General features: G+C 38.0%; 1 protein-coding gene across 3 annotated transcripts in view; it reads right to left on the reverse strand.

The window, feature by feature from the left end:
- CTNNA2 (catenin alpha 2) overlaps positions 1-22,169 on the reverse strand; it is a 1,588,763-nt gene that overhangs the window by 839,960 nt on the left and 726,634 nt on the right. The gene's annotated exons all lie outside the window — the stretch shown is intronic.

The following is a 22,169-nucleotide window of genomic DNA, read 5'->3' on the forward strand; positions in this document are numbered from 1 at the left end:
CCTTCCTTCCTTCCTTCCTTCCTTCCTTCCTTCCTTCCTTCCTTCCTGTCTCTCCCTCCCTCCTTCTCACTCCTTCTTTCTCCCTCTCCCTCTCTCTTTTATATCTAGCACATGTCCTGATGAATACTAAGTTATAAATGCTTTTTTGATGGATAGTTTGGGCCAAGTTCTACTACTAACCATGTTATCTTGGATTAGAATACAAATTGGTTGTTTTCCTGACTCAGTTCAGTGACCTTCCCACTAGAACAGGTTGCCTCAAGACACTAACATGGTGCTTTTCTAAGAGAATTATTCTACTCTAACACACACACATGCACATACACACACAGCCAGTCTGATTGTGCAGCTTGAGGCTTGCTAAGTACCTTTGGGAAATCAGCCCTAGGACGTGATTCAGGCTGATGGAGCATGTGTTTGGTTTAGCAGTCTAGGAAGAGATGGGACTGATCAGAGATGGCCATGTTCCACTTGACCAAGCTCACCTCGGAAGAACTTCCTGAGATGACTGAGCGCAAAGCCCACTCCTACATGAACAGATCACTTTAACTTGGCAGGTGCTGGTTGTCTGGCCTTGGCAGAATCACAGCTATCTCCTAAAGGCATCATGATATTCCTCCAAGGTGAAGAGAAAGCAATGTTGGTTCCCAGACATCCCTTCCTTCCCCTCTAATATTCAGCATTAAAATGCTTCCCTGAAAGATGGTGATGCTAGATGCTGTGTTCTCAGCTAATGAGGCAATCCCATTTGGGAACATTTGCATCTTAAATGCTAACATTCTACCCACAGGATTTCTCATAGATCATCATAATCTGCCCTAATGAAAGCATTGAGTGAATTGACTCAGGGCCGCCACCAAAAATTGTTCATATCAGTGTGTTTTCAAAAACAAAAAATTTACAAACTGGTTAATGTTAAGGTCCCTATGTATGTGTGTGGCTCTAACACTAAGCATGTCTGAGTCATCCTGTATAGCTCTTGTTGGTACATTGTTGCCTGCACATTGTCTTTGCTATATATTATGTCGGGGGCTCCAGACAGCAGTGACTCACTTTTCTCTTTTCTTGTATCCTCAGTACTTAGCCGTCTGGACATTTTGCTGTTTATTTCAGTCATGTCTGACCCTTTGTGATCTTTTTTAGGGTCTTCTTGGCAAAGATATTGGAGGGTTTTACTATTTCCTTCTCCAACTCATTTTATAGATGAGAAAATTGAGGGAAACAAGATTAAGTGACTCACCCTGGGTCACACAGTTAGGAAGTGTCTGAGACCAGATTTGAACTAATTCTATCTATTGTACCACCTACCTGTCCATCTGGTACATAGTAGGTCCTTAATAAATACTTGCTGACTAACACTTTACATTCCTTAGACTCATAGAATGTTAGAGGAAGTTATCTCATAGAAAATCCAAATCAAACTTGCTGATTTATAGATGAAGAAACAAACCCACAGAGACTGAGTGACTTATCCAAGGTAACATGGATAGTAAATGGAAAGCCAAATTTGAACACAATACCTTTGAATCCAAGAGCAGGTATCTTTTTATGGCATCAAACTGCCTCTCATAAGAGCTAACACGGTGAAGGCTATGAGGCTCTAAATTCTGAGAGAATTACCTTGGCTGTAAAGATCTTCTATAGAAAGTCACAGAAAGCTCAGGCTAAGAGGCTAGCTTCAAAAGCCAAAGAAACTGCCTCATTAACTAAGCTTCAGCTTGGTTAGAGCTTTGCCTGAGGTCAGGTGATGGCTAAACGCAAGTCAGGATTTCCATTCACCCAAAGCTGAACCACAGTCTAGAAGGGAAATGGAGAAAGGACAAAGAGGGCGTCCTTTCTTATCTTTGTGGAATGTTTAGGCTACTCCTTGGACTGGGAGATCACAAAATGTTATTTTATAGCAATGACAGATTTAATTTCCATTGAAATGGCAGGCAGGATGGAATCTGTAACACAAGGGATACATAAAGCTTTTTGACATGCGATTTAATTGGGAGGGAACCCACAGCACAAGAAGCTGCTCATACCAAGGCTCACTGGCTCCTGTTGGCAACTTAAAGCCTTAGAAAACTTCCTAAAGTCTGTCAATCAGAAAACAATGATTTATTATTAAACACTTAATATCTGCCAGTCACTATAAGCAATGAAGGGGAAAAAAGGGAAAAAAGTCCTTGTCCTCAGTTAGCATACATTCTAATGGGGAAAGTGAAGCATAAATAACTATGTATATATGTAAAATATATGAGGAAAACAAATTTTAAGTGCTTACTATTTGCCAGATATTGTACTAACTAATGGAGAGATGGAAAAGGGTGACAATTTTGTCCTTGTCCTCAGTGAGTATATAATCTAATGGGGAATGTCAAGTATAAATAACTAGGTATACATGTAAGCTATATGAGGAAAACAAACATTTGTTAAGTCCCTACTATGTGCCAGGCATTATGGTAAGCATTTTTTAATTAATATCTCATTAGATCCTCATAACATATAACCCTTTATGCAGAGCAGATGGAAAATCATATCCGAGGGGAAGGTTGTAGTATCTGAGGAAAAAGTCAAGGTCTCCATAGAAAATGGAATTTGAGTTGAATCTTGAAGCAAAGAGGCAGAAGTGAGGGTCAGATAACTGAGCATAGATAACAACTGGTTCAAAGGCACAGTATCTGAAGATGATGTGTCATGTGAGAAGTAGCTTGTTTGAGGTTGGTCAATGACTGAATTGTGAAGCTAGATCTCAGAACACAGGCATAAAGTGTAGAAACACTGGGAAGGTTGGAAGGGGCCAGGCTGTGATAGGCTTTAGATGGCAAACAGAAGATTGTCTATTGGTTTCTTAAGATAATTTGGAGCCAGCGGAGCTGACTGAGTGGAGTGTGATGGAATGGGAAATCACTTCAGCAGCTGAATGGAAGGTACAATTGATTGTGGAGACTAGAAACACAGAACAATTCTGAGGCATTTACAATAAGTCAGGAGGAGAAGTGATTAGTGCCTGTTCTAGGGAGGTGGCTATGTGAGCATAGAGAGTGAATGTGTCAAGGTAGAAATGACAAAATTTGATGACATATTGGACATGTGGGAATAGTGGAACTGAGTAATCAAGGGTGACACTGAGATTGTGGTTTTTTTGAAGCGATTGGAAAAAAAATAATTTCTTACTAAAAACAAACAAAATTCAGTAAATATCACCACTGGAAACTAAGGATATAAACATATAGAAGATGATAGCTTAACTTTTTTTTTCAGAAAAGTTATTTGAATAGTACTCTATCCCTTTTCCTTTCCCTTTCCTTTCTCTTCCATTCCCTTCACTGCCTCACTGTTAGGTTACTAACTAACCATTTGACACTAGGTTTAACTTCTTTGAGGCTTTTTTTGCTCCTCTATAAAACAGGGACAGACATACCCAACTTAACTTATTCAAAGGATGTCTGTGAGGATCAAAAATGAGAGAATGAATATAAAAAACTATATCCAAGTCAGCTCTTAGGAATAATGATAGGCCCCTACAGGATCCTTTGTGGAAACATTGATGGTTTCTGAACTCTGGGGAGGTTTTAATTTTTCTTAGGCACAGGCTGACTCAGCCTATGGCTCATGGAGAACGCATGTGCTAGATCAGTGGGGGATGAATCATTTGCACGTGCTTCTGACAGATAGCAGAATTAGAAAAGGGTTTCTTTCGGTTGGAAGTAAAATATCCTGGACCTCTAAATTTAACAGAGGGAAACATAGAGTACTTCCTCCATCCCAAAAGGAGTAGGAAGCTGAGCTCCACTCTTCCTATGGAAATATGCTATTTCAAGGCCATGGGTTAAGAATAGTTGACCAACACCAGTGTTTCCAAAGAATGCAGATTTAGGTGTCCCTGTCAATCTTGTCCCTCCTACCATCCACAATCCTGAATAGAACGGCAACATGCATGGGTAACAAGAACAGACTGGGAAAGAAATTAGTCCATGCTTGACTGCCATTTTTCATCATTGTTTGTAAATGTTCCCCACACTATTCTTCATTCATTAAAAATGGTTCATTTCCTTTAGTCTTTATTCATTGCCTAATATTTCTAATGAACTTAATGTAGCAAGTGAAATAATCAGACAAAAGAAGTGTAAGATGGCCTTTCTGCCACTGTAAGCATGATTCGATTTTATTAGGAATTCAGTATTCACTAAAGAGAGTTGGTTAACTGCTAAATGGTCAGTTTGCTGCTTACAGGGGTTGTGGGGGAAGTTGTGTTAGTTCTGAAGCTTAAAGATTTAGGTTCTAGTCATGACTGCCATTACTACTTATGTGTCCATGGGCACGTTTGTGGAGAGCAACTAAATTGGTGACAGATCTGATGTTTAAGCAAGAGACCTTTTTAGAAGACAAGACTCAGGGAGAGATGTAACACTTAGCTTCAAGTAACTGAAAGATTTTTGACTTGGGAGAGAGATTGAAATTGTTTCTTTTGACCATCAGAGGCAGAAGCAGAAGGAAAGGGGTGGTGGTAAAGGAAAGGTAAATTGAAGCTTGTCAAAAGGATAGCTTAACAATTCCAACAGATAATCAGTTACAGAATGGAAGTATCCCCCTCAACAGTCTTTAAGTCAATATTGTATGAGCATGTAAAGATGATTCTTGTTCATTCAGATGTATACAGAAACAGCAGGCTTCTAAGGGCCCTTGAAAACTGTAATTCAATAATACTCATTTCATCCATAAAATGTAGATGGTAATAATGACTTGTGCCACCTAATTCAGAAGGTATAATATGGAACATATTTAGCAAGGATCAAACACATATGCACACATGCACACACATACACATACACACATACAAGGCAGTAGTGGCCTAGTGTATCAAGAGCTGACTTCTAAGCTAGAAAGAACTAGGTTCAAATCATATCTCTAAAATATACCATCAAAGTCACTCAGAATAATTCACTTAATTTCTTGGTACTTGTAGCTAGCAGCAACCACACTGATTTACCCAGGATGGTTGCTAGTACAGGTTCTTAGATCTATTTTACTGGGAAAGATAGCTGTTTAAGGGGTCAACAATCTTTAAATTACATTTACTAGTTCAGAGGAAAATTTCCCTAATTTAGGGAAAATATAAACAGGAAATAAAGACCAGGAAATAGGTCTTCTAACTGCCTGAGAAATTAGCACAGATTAACAGACAGATTCAACTGTCTGACCAAGACAATACATACATAATTACCAGAGAGAGAAGCAGCAATATCTGGGTTTTTTCAAAGCTGGGGGGGACTCCTTAACAGTTACTCAGGGTCTCATCTGGTCAACTCACAAGAACACTCTTCCAAGCCCCAAATCAAAATGCTAACCTCAGAGTATATATACCCTTTTTTAGAATGAGCGAGACATCACTACCCTCATGACTCAGTGCCTAATTAAATGTTAACAAAAGGTATGAAAGCCTTCCTACAAGTAAGCCTCCCCTAAGCAAGCTACCCTTTGCACATGAGGCTTATTAATGAGTGGGGAAGATCTTATATCGCATTACCATTACAGTATTCTGAATAAGTAAAGACTGTAAGTTGCAAAGGAGGTGGCAACTTGCATTGGAAGAAGTTTCCTCTCCTGGGACTTCCCTATCCCAATGGATAATGAGTCCTAACTCTTTCTCTGTGTATCTCATTTTATAGGAAGAGATAGAGACACAGACCAAACCAAGAGCTATGATGCTATACTCAGGGCATCTCCACTTTCTTCAATACAAGAATAAAAAGTCATATTCACATAATTCTCTTGAATTACAATTTCCATCGTTTAGAATAGATTCTTTGTAATTTTGAAAAATACCTCCTTTCCAAAACTGACTTAAAACCTATTGATCCCAAAGAATATAAGGTAACAAAGTGAAGTCTTTTGTCATCAGAATACCCTCCAGTTGGAAGAAATAATGCTTAATTTATAGATAGAAGAGAGTTAAGTGAGATTCATCTAGGAACATTATTAGGGGGAAACCATCACCAACCACCTATGTGAGCTAATAAAGGTAGGAATTAATATATTGTCTTTTGGGAAAGATAACCAAAATGAAATGACTAGATAATAAGCATGATAAGTGTGGTATTACAGATCAAGGGAAGTTACTTAATGAGGGACTCAGGAGCTTGAACTGGCTCTGATGGGCAATGATGGGTTGCTCCATATTACTGAACTGGGAAAGGACTCCAATGAAAAGATTATTTGAGAATGATGATGGTGGCATCTGGGGAAATTAAGGGGGAGAAGGGATTGGCATCAAATTAAAGCAGCTTTGAAGCCCGATTCACATCAATGAGTATGTGTTCAGTTCCTACTGTTTGTAGGGCACTGTGCTAAGTGTTGAGGAAGCTAAAAAGTTCAGAGAAAACAAGTTTTATACATCTCATGTAGTGAAAATGACACTAACACAGAGGTTTGTAATATTAAAATATAAAATTTAAATGCACGAGCAATACAAGGTACAATAAAGAACTTTCAGGGATACCGTGTTTCCCCGATAATAAGACCTATCCCAAAAATAAGCCCTCCCCTTACTGTGTAAGATTCCTCTAAAATAAGCCCTCCCCCGAAAATAAGCCCTATTGAGATTGCTACTGTAGGGAAGGTGATCCCCTGCTCTATACGCTACATTACGGTACCCTCTGTATGCACCGTCACCCCCCCGCTGGGTGAAACGCACACTGCGCTCTGAGCTGCATCCAATCAGAGCTGCAGCAGTGAGCGCGTCATCCTGTTCTTCCCCAGTGATTTGTTTGCTGGCACCATTGAGAGCAGTGCCGCGGAGGAGAGCTGAGGCAGGACAACATAAAAACCCGGTATGTAAGCGGGAGTGAGGGGGCATGATGGAGGATAAAAAGGGCATGATGGAGGAAAAAAGAAGAACTCAGGGGGCATGATGGAGTGAAAAGAAGGACTGATGGTCATAATTTTATTATTCTGTCTGTTTTGACCCCCAGACATGAGTACAAAAAGAAAGAGCTACCGTATACTGTTGAGTATAAGAAAGCAAATGTAGAAGAGTCACATGGCAAGAATCTTGCAGTTTTCTGTAAAGAAAAACTTTTGGATCTTCAAATGGTCAGAAAATGGAGAGCAGATTATAATAACCTCAATCAACAGGTGGATGAGGGAAAAGGGAAAAAAACGCAGGTCTGGATCAGGTCGGCAGCCCTTATATCCTGACTGACTCGGAGATCCTCATTGATGAATGAATTGCTGACAGGAGAGCAAAGGCCTTGGTTGTGCACAGGGCTGACATTCAAGCATTTGCCCTTTCAATGGCACCAGAGTTTGAAATGGTCTCAGAAGGATTCAAAGCATCACAACACTGGTTGGACGGTTTCCTTCAACGGTATGAACTGTCCCTAAGAAGATCAACAACACTATTTAAGCTGGAAGATGCTGAAGTTATTAAACGTGCACTTGCATTCAAGTCCTTTATTGATAGGATCGACATTTCCAAGTACCAAACCTGCAATATGATTGCTATGGATGAAACTGCAGTGTTTATGGGACAAGGATCTCAAACAACAATTCCTCACAGGGGTGCAACGTCAATCTACATTCCCACCACTGGCTATGAAAGTGCACGGGTCACCTGTGTTTTGGCAATTCGTTTGGATGGAAAGAAAGCCACACCTCTAATCATCAGTAAGGGCAAGAAAGATAAGATTGAACGTGTATCTGGCATTTACGTTCTTGAAACCGAAAAAGCCTGGTGTACACAAGCCATTAAAAGAAAGTGGGTTGATTTAATGCTGCCACTTGTTATGCGAGGTAACCAAAGAGGTCTGATAGTCTGGGATTCAGCCAGCACTCACCGCGCTAAAGAAATGAAGAACTTCCTTGCAGAGAGAAGAAAAGATCAAGTAATGATTCCTGCAGGAATTACTGCCTATCTCCAGACCCTTGATATTGCAATAAAGAAGCCATTCAAGGACCATTTGTGCATGGAAGTCAATGACTACATTGAAAATAGAATGGAAAGAAATCAGCGTGGAAACTTTGTGAAGCCCTGTCTGCAAGAAGTCGTGACTTGGGTGAAGAAGTCATGGGATAAAATTACTGACAGCTGTGTTGCCAAGGCACTACGAGCAGGTTACCTGGACAAGACATATTCATTTAAAGAGAGCTATATTGCTGGACATGACAGATTGGGTCCACTTCTTCTGAAGGAAATGGAGGCGCAAGACATCCAGGACAGAATTCAGGGTATGGACACTTATGATGATGTTGTTGAAGAAGATGACATGATCATTATTGAATAAAGGTACATTTTTTTGTTCACATTTGCCTGTTTATTAAAATTGCTGTCAATGTTCATTAAAATAAGCCCTCCCCTGAAAATAAGCCCTCTGGTGTTTTTCTGTCCAAAAAAATAAGACAGTGTCTTATTATCGGGGAAACACGGTAAGCAGGAATTTCGCAGATGGAGGGAGAGCTGGAGAGGGGAATACCAAGCTTCAGGAACCATTGGAGCATTGGCACAAATGTGATAAAGAAAATACTGAGTGTTGGCAGGGCTGGGGTACAGGGCTGTTGGAATTGGATAGTCCATTTTGCTAGACTCATGAGAATATGAAGAGGGATAGGATTACACAATGATAGCATCTCAGAGCAAGTGGGAACCTCAGTAGCCACCTAGTCTAATTGAAATATGTAAAAGACTCAGTAATTGGTCAGTTTTGTTTTTTGTTTTGCCTTTGTATCTCCAACACTTAGCACAGTGTCTGGTGTTTAATGAGTACTTATCAGTCAGACTCAGTTTGATCTAGCAATCATTTGAAGGGTATATATGAGGAGGATACCTCAAGGCATAAAATAAATGGAAGCAAAGACAGTATCCAGAAAAAGTCAAGTCAACAAGCTTTTATTAAAGGCCTATTGGGTGAGCTCTGGCATGATTCTAGAAAGGAGAGAAGACTCAAATTAAACTATCAAGTATCTCTACTACCTCCTAAGGCACGCCATTTAACTTCTAGAGAACTCTCATTATTAGAAAGTTGTTTGTTTTTTTTCCCCGCATCCAAGTTTAAGTTTGCCTTTTGACAATTCTACCCACTGCATCTATTTCTGCCCTGTGGTTCCAGGCAAGTCTAATCACGTGTTAATATGACAGGCTTTTAAATACATGAAAGATATTATCAATCTCCTTCCTTTCTCTACCCCATTATCCTCTTCTCCAAGCCAAATATTCCTAATTCCCACAGCCTTTCTTCAAATGGCCTGGATTCAAGACCTTTGATTAACTTGGTTGCTGTTCCCTAAGAACCTGTCCAGTGCCCTAGTGCCATTGCTCAACTCTAGCACTGAAATCGAAAACAATCCTCCACAAATCATAGAATCAGGGGAGCATTCAATAGGACAACTACCTTTCTATTCCCAAAAACTGTGCCTCTATGAATGTGACCCAAGGTCACATTAATCTTTCTATTGTCATATCACGTAACTGACTCATACTGAACTTGACCCATTGAAACATTTATTCTCTGGATCTTCTTCAGACAAGTCACTGTCTAAAAAAATCTCATACTTGTAGGATTTGTAGGATGGATTTCTTAGAAAATCATTACTAAATTTCATCTTAGCTTTGCCACCCAGTTTTCTATCTTGCCAAGACCTGTTGGGATTTTTACTATTTCTTTCATGGGTCAATCCCCAAATCCCATCCCACCTTACTCTCCTATCCAGGTTGATAAATATACTTGTATTCAAATCAATGATAAAAATGTTCCAACTTACTCTCCTATCCAAATTGATAAATGTACTTTTATTCAAATCAATGATAAAAATGTCAAACATATATCACTGAAAACTTCACTGGAGATTTCCAGGAAACTTGTCTCTAGCCCCTTAATGCTTATTATTTAAGAACATATATTCAACTCTTTCTGTTGTTGTTAAGTCATTTTTTTCAGTTGTGTATAGCTCATTGTGACCCCATTTGGGGTATTCCTGGCAAGGGCACTTTAATGGTTTTATATTTCCTTCTCCAGCTCATTTTACATGTGAGGAAACTAAGGCAAACAGGGTTAAGTGACTTGCCCAGAATCACACAGCTAGTAAGTGTCTGAGACTGGATTTGAACTCAGGAAGACTCCAGACTCCAGACCCAGAATGCTATCCACAGAGTCATGGAGCTGCCCTTGGCACTACCTAAGATTTGAGAAAGATGAAATGTGGCATGCCTTCTGACTCTCTGCTGCCCCTTCTTCAATGCTTGGCATTGAACACTGAAAGAAGGAGCAGATTCAAAAGACGGAATGTATCTTGTGAAATTTGGGGGTAAGTTGAATGGTCAGAATTGACATATGTACAGAAAAAATTTAGAAGTTTCTTAATCTGTAAGCCAGAATATCCCCCAGATTCTACCTTCATGACGTATGACTATCAAAGACTATCAGTTACTCAAAATCCACTTCAAATGATACCATCCCCTTAAAGATCCCCCTTCTTTCCTTCTAATCACTCTATTCTAATAACTCTAATCACTTAGAACAGTACCTGGCACCTAGTAGATGTTTAAGAAATCTTTATTGGCTGACTGAATGTAATTTAACCAACATTGACTAAGTTGAAAATTTTGTAGAAAACACTGTGCCAGTCACTGACTGGCAAGGCCTTTGTCCTTAAAGGACATCAAATTTACTAGTAGGGCAGCAGGTACACAGGAAATAAGTCAATATTGACTTGAGATACCTTAAGGTAGAGATTAAATGGAAGCAGAGACAGTATCCAGAAAAAAAAATCAAGTCAACAAGCCTTTATTAAAGGCCTACTATGTTCCAGGTGAGCTCTGAGATGATTTTAGAAAGGAGAAAAGACTCAAATTAAAATATCAAGTATAATGGAGGCAAAGAAGAAACCCAGACAAAGGACTCAAGGAAAGTTCCTGGAAAAAAAAAAGAACACTTCCAACCATGGAGATAAATGAAAATCTTTTTGTTTGTTTGTTTATTTTGGGGGAAAGATAGCCCTTGAAAGGAATCTAAAATGATTCTTAAAAGCAGATGTGAAGGAGGAATGCTTATCATGCTTACTAGGTGGAGCTATCCTGGAATATGGCTCTTATTTTAATTAAGTTGCTATGGACTTATTGACATATTTGACTTTGAGATGAGTCAAGGACACTTGGGTTTGAATCATGCTCCAGACATGGCTCAATGACTTCACTCTGCTGAATCTCAGCTTCCTTATCAACTACATGAGTGGTTTTGAATAAAAGCCCTCTAATGTCCCTTCTAGTTCCAACTCTGTAACTATGATTTAGTTGTTTGTTTGTTTGTTGATTCCAATTTAGATTTTAATAACAACAGCTTATATTTAAAAGTATATTTCAAACTTAGTTTGAAAAAATCAGACTCCCTGCAGAGAGCACAACTCCAATGGTTTGGCCACATTGTTCATCTACAAAACGCATACTTCCCTAAAAGACTCTTTTATGGAGAACTCACACAGGGCAAGACATGATACAAGGACACTCACAAAAGTTCTCTTATGAAATTGGGACCTGATTGCATAACATGGGAGACCTGGCACAGGTCTGCTCAGGATGGTGTAATGTCACCGAGAAGATTCTGTGCTCTATGAACAAAGCAGAATTGAAGTAGCTCAAAAGAAACATGAGACATGCAAATTTAGAGAATCCACTGTAAATGTTCACAAGGACTATTTGTCTGACGTGTGTTAGACCATCCCAAACTCATATTGTTCGGATCAGCCACAGTCAGCCGCATTGTAACTTGACTCTAACATAGTGATGTCATTTTGGTCCTCATTGAGAACAAGGACAACAATGACATTTCACGCCTAAGAAGTGTTAACACATGCTACCTCATATGATCCTTACAACAGTATTCTGATATAAGGAAGGCAGGTAACCTCATGCCCATTTGACAGACGAAGTAACTGAGCTTAGAGAGAATTGTCACAGAGTGAATAAGTAGTAGAATGTGAACTCAAATATAGCCCATACTAACATACTCTCCAGTCTTGTTATCTTAAATTTAAGTGTACCCCTGTCTGTAATTTGTTGTTCAGTCACTTGAGTTGTATCCTATTTGGGGTTTTCTTGGCAAACATACTTGAGTGGTTTGCCATTTCCTTCTCCACATCATTTTACAGATGAGGAAACTGAGGCAAATGGGGTTAAGTGACTTGTCCAGGATCATACAGCTAATGTGTTTTAGGTCATTTTTGAATTTAGGACTTGCTGATTCCAGGCCTGGTGCTCTATCTATTCTGCCACCCACCTACTATTTCTGTTTATAGTAGAAATCCATATCTTTCTAGGACTGTGTAGTTGTTTAGTAGCAGCTGTAGTAGTAGTGGTGGTGGTGGTGGTAGTGGTGATGGTAGTAGTAGTAGTAGTAATAGTAGCAGTAGTAGTACTTCTATTTATGGAACACTAATACTTTTGCTTCATCCATTAGTATAGATAATCTAGGTGACTCTACTAAAGAAACCTAATTGACTCCAGAAAAAAAAAGCTCAAATTCTGGAAATGTGTAAGCCTCCTTGATTCCTCAGTACATGAATCTAAGTCAGAAATGAACCAGGTGAGTAATCTCAAGGCACTGATTAATGGACTTCCTTTCTAGAAATGATTGATATGCTGCCCCTGCTAGTGTGACCATTATGGATTTATCCACATTAAAACAATGCTATTCAAACAGATATAAAAACATTTTAATGCAATGGAATGATAGATGGAATATTTGTGTTACTTCTCAGCATTCTGACACTAGCTGAGATCACTGTAATACAAGCCAGGGTCATTGTTGCTTCCACACTATGTCACAAAAAGGAATGTCAATTAATTGGCCTATGACAGTGATCACCAGCACTGTGGTTTTTCTTATCAAGATATTCCCCTTCTAGGCCATTTACTGCATTGCTTATTTGAATCTGTATACCCAAGACTGTGCCTGGAATGTACCCAATAAATGATTTTTCATTCATTTATTCATCCATTCACATAATCTCCAAGGGGGAGATGAAAAAATGGAGAATAAATCCACCCCCATCCCACATGCCACCATCCTCCATAACCATGCTTTAAGGACCTAAAATCCTTGGGAAAAATATAACATAAAAATTTTAGTCTTTGGAGCTCCCTCTTCTCTATGTCATAATTATAGACCACAGATAATACAGTTGGAGCTAGAGGGGCCCTAAAAGTCCATCTAGTCCAACAACCTATTTTTACAAATGAAATAGAGACCTCAGTAGCTTAAGACACATATCCAAGGTTTCATAACAAGTAAACATTGTGGGGGTAGGGGGAAAGAGTGTATTTTAATCCAGTTCCATTAACTCCAATGCCAGATCTGGAAAAGAAGAAAAAAATAACTGAGACATGGAAAGGGCAAGTGAATCCCCAGGTTACATAGTTTGCAATTTGGAACTTTGTTCTTGACTCCAAAGCCAATGTCCTTTCCATTTTGCCACACTTCACATGTGCTACCATTTGATTTGAGAACTTTTCTTTGTGGGTTTGAGTGGATCAGTGGATGAATAAATATTGATGAAGCATTTATTCTAAATTGGGGGGAAAGTAGAAGAATAAAAGGGGCAAAAATAGAAAAAAATATTGGAAGCCCTGGAGACAAAATACAAGAATTAAAAGAGGCCCTGCCCTCCAGAAACTAACCTTCTAGCATAGAAGACTACTTGAATTATGGCCAGTTAGAGATGCTTTGGTCAGGGAAATCACAGGAATGAATCACAGGGACAAGTGGAAATATAGGCAATGCCGGGCCCTTTCCAGAAACTATGGTCACTTTATTGCTATTCCTAGAACTGGTAATCACACCAAGAGCCATAAGGGTATGCTCATGTAGCAAAGCTTGAAGATGTTGGAAGAAGAATCCGGGTTGTACCAAATAAGGAAAGCTCTCTAAAATCTCAATCACAGAATCCTAAGAAAAATCCTTAAAATGCCAGATTGGTGGACTTGATGGGAGAGTGGATAGAGTTAAGGGACATGTCATGATGATTTTCAGTAACCAGAGATATAACATCATAGAACTAGACATGGAAAGTACCCCATAGCTCATCTATTACAACTCCCTATTTTTCAGATTAGGAAACTGAGGCACAGAGAAGTTAAACGGTCACAAATATAGCATCAGAGGTGGGATTTGTTTCTAGGTTTTCTGACTCCAGTACCAGCATGCTTTCTATAACAAGCAAGATTTGGTAACTATTGGATATGAGTGACTTACATTAAAGGGTAAAGAGTGATTTCAAATTATGACCCCCAATGACTAGAATAATTGCATTACTCTATAGTAAAGCAAGAAGGTTAGAAGGAGGGTTGGATTTGAAGGTACAGTGAGGTATTTGATGGACATGTTAAATTTGAGGTGCCTTTGGACATTCAGGTGATGTCCAGAATGAAGTTGGAAATAGAGAACTGTACACGAAAAAAGAAATGAGGGTCACAAATGCAGAAGTGGGAGCCATTGCCATTAAGATAATACACAAGTGAGCTGAGGAAGGGAGAGAGAAGAAGGAGGAGGAGAAGGAGAAAAAGGAGGTGAAAGAGGAGGAGGAAGAGGAGGAGGAAGAGAAGAAGAAAAGAAGAAGAAAAAGGAGGAGGACAAGAAGAAGAGGAAGAAGAAGAAGGTGATGATGATGGTGATTATGATAGCAACTTGGGGGAAAGTAGAAGAATAAAAGGGGGAAAAGTGGAAAAAATAATTTTTCTTATGTTTCCATATGTATTATACAATTTCTCAAAGTAGAGATACTTTCCACAGGACCTGGATCAGAGTTGGTCATAGTAATATTTGGTTAAAAAAACTTGATAGAAACACAGAGAAGATCTGAGGTAGAAGGGACCATAGGTATCACCTAAATCAACCTTCCCATTTTACAATTGAGGAACCTGTAGTTCAGAGAAAGGGTGTGACTGACATTTGAGGGGAAACCAGAGAAACAATTGCCTCTGGAGTTCTCAATGGGAACTATGCCACAGAGTAGTCAGACTGGGGTAAGAGTTCAGGGAAGTAGACCTTTCCAACTGTTGGTAATAGCATCACTACTGCCCAGTAATCATGTCTGAATGCTGCCAGCCGAGGCAGGAAAGACAATTCAGACAGATTACAAAGATTGTTAAAGAAGGACTGAAACCAGAAAAAAATAATTTTCTGTCTAAACTAAATTGAAAATGAAAATTCAATTAACCAGAACTCCTTGTTCCTAACATGTAATGATTAATCAACGTTTTGCCACATGTATTTCAATATCTATAACTTTGTTTCAATATTTTTAATATTTACTGGAAAAACACAGGAATTTCTTTCATTATGATGTCTTGAAAAAGCTCACTAATTTGAACTTTGCCATTCCTAGTTGTTTAATCCAAACAAATACAAATGTGGCTCTCTTAAATTATCTTTTTAATTTGAAGCATTCATGGACTGTTTCTCTTCACCTTCAAAACTGGGCTTTAGTACCCACATGAAGACAAATTACATTATTATCTTAGGACAGCATGCTAAAAATCATTGGATTTTTGGTTCTAGGAGCAAAAGATATTTTTTATTTGACATAGTACATCAATATTTGTCATGGTCACAGAGATTGAATTTAAAGTCATTTACATAACAAAAGAAACAAAATAGATATAATTGTGATATTCACTCTAAGCAAAACAGGCACACCCAGAAAGGTTTCCTGAATCCTCTCCTGATACCTGCCTCTTTTCTGGATTTCATTACATAAGACTTGACAATCCTAAAGTTATGATCAACTAATAATCCTTTGTTCTTCCCAGATGATAAACAGCACAGGCATTTTAATTACAAATAAAAAGAACACAAAAATCTTTTGCAGAGGTCACAGCGAGAAGAGGCACTATATCTCCTATACCCAATTACTATTGTTTAATCAATCAATAAACACTACTATGTACTAGTCACTGTCCTAAGTGGCAAACAACAGTCTCTGACCTCAAGGAGTTTAGAGTAATAGCCTAGAATTCTTCCAACACACAGGCTAATATTTCATGTTGTGACAGCAGGATTGATAGATGTTAGGAATACCTATTGAAACTTTGATGTGTAACAATAGCCCATGTGTTCATGACCTAGACCAGAAATAAATCAGGCAGATCTTAAAGGGGTCAAGCAAAAGCCCTGAAAAGAAATTCAACATATGCTTCTTCTCTTATGTGTTTCTTTTAACTCTAGATTGTAGGAGACTTTCATGGTGAGAGGACTTTAACTCACTGGTTAAGGAAGAAACTCAGTTGGAAGGTATCATCAGTGTTTTTCAACTTAAGATGTCACATTCTGTAGCCCTTTACCCTTTTACTAAGACAAATAAGCAATCAAGTTACTAAATCAAGTAACTAAATAAAATATACTTGATAAAAAATCAAGTAACTAAATAAAAAATAATTGATAGAAAATCAAGTAACTAAACTTTAGAAAGCAGGAGTATACCTAAATTAATGCTATAACTATGAATAATTATATATATATATGTATATTATATAATGATAATAATAACAAATGAGAATAAGACCATGTTTTGGGTGTGTTGGGATTAAGAATTTTTTTCAGGGGTGAATTGGACCAGCTGTCCAGTAAGAGCGAATCCAGAACTTAAGTTTTATGATTCTATGACCTCTTCCCTTCTGTTTGTTAGGACATTCATGAGGCTTCTAGTTCATCCAGGTGTAGAGTATATTGTGGACTTACTACACACAGACACTCTGTGGAGAATAAAACATGCCATTCTGACACTTCTCTATGGAGCAGGAAGATACTATATGGTGAACACATACAAAGACCACTGCCCAGAATAAAGATCCTGTCCTGCCCACTCAGCAGTAGCACTAACTCCTGTCTCCCAGAATTATGACCTTATGGCAGTGGAAAAGTGCTGAAACTGATTGATGGGAAAGAAGTTTTAAGCTATATCAAGAATTAGCTTTTGTGAGATTTGCACAGCAATTTTCCTCAATGTAATTACCAAATTAATTGTCTCTGAGGATTTAAATTTTAAAAAAGGGATATATTTCAGAGAGGGAGAATCAATAGACTTAAGAATGAAAACTTAATTGAGTTTTCAATATTGGTTGCTTAAAGATGGAGTCCATTTTTTTATTTTTATTTTTTTAAGACTCAACACTTAGCTTTCTTCATGTTTTTGCATTATCTAATTTAAATGAAGTAACTGTCAGAAAGTTGGCTTGATTTCATGTCGAGAAAGCAAAGTGCTAGAGTGGAAAGATCACTGAGGTCTTAGAGGAAGAATTCTTGAGTCCGCAACCTGTCTGCCCTGCTCAAGTTGTGTGATATCAGACAAGGCCCCTTAACCTAGTCCAGACGCAGGAATTTTATTTTTTAATAAAATAAATTGAGGATAATTATATTTGTCCTACTAACTTCATAGCATCTTTAAAGCACTTATATGGTGCTTTAAAGCTCATAAAGCCTTCTCTATGTGTTTTCTCATTTGAACCTCATAATAACTATGAAGTACACACTAGAGTTTTGTAAATAAAGTTATTTCTAAACTATAAAACACCATGTACTTGAATGGCTATTATCATTGTTGTTATTCAGCTCTTTTATATAATGTCCAGCTTGGCAAATGATAAGGCTGGTAGGGCAAAAAAAAAAAAAACTATTGGGGATAAGCCTCATCTCTCCTTCCCACTCCCATGGAAAAGGATTTACCTACTGTTGAATCAGAAGTAAGCAATCAACAAGCATTCATTGTCAGCCACTCTCCTGGGTGCTGAGGAGGTAAATAGTAATAATGAAATGACCTCTATTGTCAAAGAGCTTAATACTCTAATGGAGGATGGGGAGGCTAGGTGGTGCAGTTAGTAGAGTGCCGGCCCTGGAGTCAGGAGGACCTGAGTTCGGTTCTGGCCTCAGACACTTAACACCCACACAATTTCCCTCCAAAAGGCAAAAAAAAATATTCTAATGGAGGAGACAAGGAATACATACATGTGTAGTCTAGGGATTAGTAACTTTTTTCACTGACTGTTACCCATTTCTGAAAATCTCTTCTGGCTCATCTTCCCCTCTTGACTTCATAGCATCATGTTCCAACTAAAATATCACTCCATACAGAAAGCCTTCGTAATCACTCTTAATTGTAGTGCCTTCCTTCTTTGTTTAACTCTAATTTATCCTGTATATAGCTTGTTTATATATAGCTGTTTGAATGTTGTCCACGCCATTTAATTGTAAGCTTCTTGAAAGGAGGTAGAGTCTTTTCCCTTTATTTGTGTGTTTCTCTGCTCCTCTCCCACTCAGGGTTTAGTACAGAAACAGTCACATAATAGGTATTTAATAAAAATTTATTGACTATTGATACTGCTATTGTATCTTTAAGAGCCAAATGGAATATTGTGGAAAAGACAATTTGAAGTGACCATTGTTTCTATCTCTTGGGTAATTCTCTTTATGAAGTCAGGAGGAGGGTGTGGGGGTCAATATAATGATCTATGAGAATCAGAAGGCATCTGTGAAGATGAAAAATGAAGAGGGGGAAAACTTTCTTTGTAGAATTATAAACTTTTTTCTGTAAAAACATCAGGAAAAAATTATGAAGAATCGTGAGGAAAAATAGTTTACAATGCAATTATGGAGAAACCAGAGCTATCTATGATGACTGAATGGAAGGGACAGAAGAAAGACTAAAATAAAATTTCCTGTGATTCTAAAATTAATTCTTATTTTGAAGATAAATATGAAGATTAGTAATATATTTTAATTGGTGTCTTGAATGAACTGAATATTGAGGAAAATTCATCCGCTATTTTAGTGAGAATTAAATTAACTCTGGCTGGCATCTTCCTCATAGCCATAATATTATAGATAATTGTATGTGTCTTAATTACTGAAATCATTTGTCAATGAATTATAATATTGATAACTATAATAATTATTCAATAATAGGACAGTAAGTTATCTAATATATCTATATATACACATATATGCAAATGTAATTGGAAAATTTTTTCTAGTTTATGAAAAATAGTAGTTTGTGAACTGGGGTGGGAGTTTGAACCAATTGATTAATGAGAAAGAGGTTACAATTTTATCTAATTAATAAGTAATAAAATATAATCCTGGATTATTCAAGAACAGGGGTGGGGAACCTGTGGCCTTGAAACCACATGTGGCCCTCTAGGTCCTCAATTGTGGCCCTTTGACTGAATTCAAGCTTCACAGGACAAATCCTTTTATTAAGGGACGATTTGTTCTGTGAAGTTTGGATTCAATCAAAGGGCTGCACTTGAGGACCTAAAGGGTTACATGTGGTTTCAAGGCCATAGGCTCCCCACCCTTGCTCTAGAGGTTTAGATAAGACATATGTGGGAATGAAGAAAGTGGCAGATTGAGGAGTAATGTATAAAGAGTGGAGTCAATTCTATGACTAGCAGAAAAAAAAACACCCTCTATGCAATATAAATGAATGCAAATAATACAATGATTTCCTTTTTGCTATTGTGAAACTAAAAGATAATATTTTAGTGAAACTGTGTCTGAACTATATCCAAAAGTAAAAAAGTGATGTTCACAAAGGAATCTAGGCTAAATGAAGTTGATCAGAAAAAGAAATTTAAAATGTAGGGAAGCACAGTGGGACAGGAAAATTACTAGAATAAGGGTTTGAGCACTAGCTTTGATACTTATAAGTTATTTGAGGCAGCTAAGTGCTTCCCTGTATAGAACTCTGGGCCTAGAGTCAGGAAGATAAATAAATCTGACCTTAGATACTTACTAACTTTGTGACCCTGGGCAAATGTAATGGGAATGTAAATTTTGAAGATATTCCCTGCCCCTAGGGCTAAAGAGCACCTGGGGCCTGGGGTGGGAGGCTTGTTTTTCAGTAGATACTTCTTGATTGGCCAATGAGTCAATAAGGTTGTTACATTCTCTGGTCCAGGAGAAGACTATATGAGCCCTGATGTGTAGCTTTGTTTTGGGGCTCACTTTGAGAAGTGTTCTGTGATTTGATCTGGATTCTGGGAAACCGTTGTTGAGAGCCCCCCCTCGGCTTTGAAAAACCCAGATGTTGAAACCCAGATGTTTATTTGGTATGGATGTAAAGGTTGGACATTTTGGAAACTGTCTATTTGATCTGTTTCTCTGTCTTGATAATTCTGTCTGTATATTCTGAAGTTCAGGGTGCTGACCTTTTCCCCCTGAACTAGGTGAATGATACGTATCTGACTGATTAAAGTAAGCTTGTTAACCCATTTTGAGCTGCTTTCCTTTATCAAAGCAGATCCAAAAACCTGTGTGAGCAGTGACCCTGGGGACGCTGGGGTGCTTGCAAGTCACTTATCCTTTGGTCATCTTAGTTTCTTTATTTGTAAAAGACAGATAACAGCACCTATCTCCCAGGATTGTTGTGAGGTTCAAATGAGATACCAGTTGTAAAATGTTTAGCACAGTGTGTTGGACATAGTAAGATATAAATGCTAGCTACTAGTATGTATAGTAATATTAACATTTAATAATAATTACTAACACTAACATAAGTATCATGTATTTTTCTATGCTGAATAACAACAATAACAAGATGCCCCTGGTATACATATACAAAAGGTTACCTTTCTGACACTGTTCCATTATTTCTAGAATTAAGATAGCAATATTTCCATTATCAGCTTTGCATAGCAGGGAAGGGGAGCCCTTGGAAAATTCCAAAGTATTGCCTTAATATGAAGTATTCATACTAACTTACACATGTTTGCTTTCTATTACAAGTGATCCTCAAAAGAGAAAATGTTTCCATATGAAAGCCAAGTATAATCAAGAAACCTCCCCAAAATACCTTTTTAACATAAACTAACAATTCATTATAAAGTATTCCCTTGGACATTCCATGCCTGTGGAACAATGAACAAGCTTTCTATTGTGTCCATTTGGATTTAAAAGCATGTTTTACTCACTACATAATATTGTACTCATATAGACAGAAGCTTTCACTCTGTGTTTCTTTGATTGGGTTCTCTCTTCCCACATGGACTCTCAGTTTTGATCTTACTAGGAAAGGGGCATTATTCTAATGACCTTAACATAATAAATGCAGTTGATGGTTAAAATACTCTAACTCTCCATTTTCCAGAGTCTCCCCAGGGATCAGCAACCTGATCAGTGTCATATTTTCCTTCATGGCAAAACAATCTGATCTATTCTTCATCTTTCTTTGGTCCAAAATAATCATGCAAACTATGAAATATCAAGTTCAGCCTATGTTCTGGAATAGCACCAAGCCATTAGTCACTAACAAAGCTATGATCTGCAGCTGCATGCAACGATATTCCTGTAATTAAGCCCTTTCCCTGAGCTATATGGTTAAAGCATTTGGAGAGCGTCATTCCACCCAGGGTGGAATTCTTTCTGAAAGGCATTCGAAATATATTATGCCAGGTTGAATTAGAATTTTATTTTCTCATATTGATTCATGAGATTTAGATATGCAACTTTTCTTACAAAGACAAGCTCCTTGAATATATTACTTAATGCTGGGGCTAGGCTGGGGAGCCAATTCTCTCTCCCTGAGAGGCCTGAGAGAAAAGCAGATTAATTACTTCTCTCTGGGGGGGAACCGTCACCACCCCAACAACAACAAGGAAAACCATGCTGTTCTAATGGCAAGTCCGAGAACCAATTTAACTGCATAAGGACATGGTTTAAGAGTCATTGCATGCTTTTCTAAGCAGTTGGAATATTATTCACAAAGAGAGTTGCAAAAAAAATCACAGTGTTTTCACTAAGCCAGTTTTCCAGTTCTGGAGCTAACTAGCTGTGTGACCTTGAGCCTGTCATTTATTTTTGATTGACCTCAATTTTTCCATCTGAAAAATGGAGTCAGATTAGGTGTCTTCTAGTATTTTCTTCCGAATGAAATCTTATGATCATACGAGGATAAAAAATAATAATAGAAGGTTTAGGAACTGGACCTCGGATTTCATTGGTAGAGGGAGTTCCAGGTCAAACTGTCTCCTTCCAATGTAGGTTAGCACTTCCTTTACAACAGCATGGTCTTAGAGCAAATGTCCTTAACCATTTTTGTGTGTGACATATTCTCTTTTGACAGTCTTATAAAGTCTACAGACCCCTTTTATAAAATAATATTTTGGAATGCATGCAAGTAAATTCATGAAATTACAAAGGAGA

This window comes from Petaurus breviceps, unplaced genomic scaffold (genome assembly GCF_028583685.1).
Source record: "Petaurus breviceps papuanus isolate PSGF00001 unplaced genomic scaffold, PetGlider_PUasm1.0 139, whole genome shotgun sequence".
Lineage (NCBI taxonomy): Eukaryota > Metazoa > Chordata > Mammalia > Diprotodontia > Petauridae > Petaurus > Petaurus breviceps.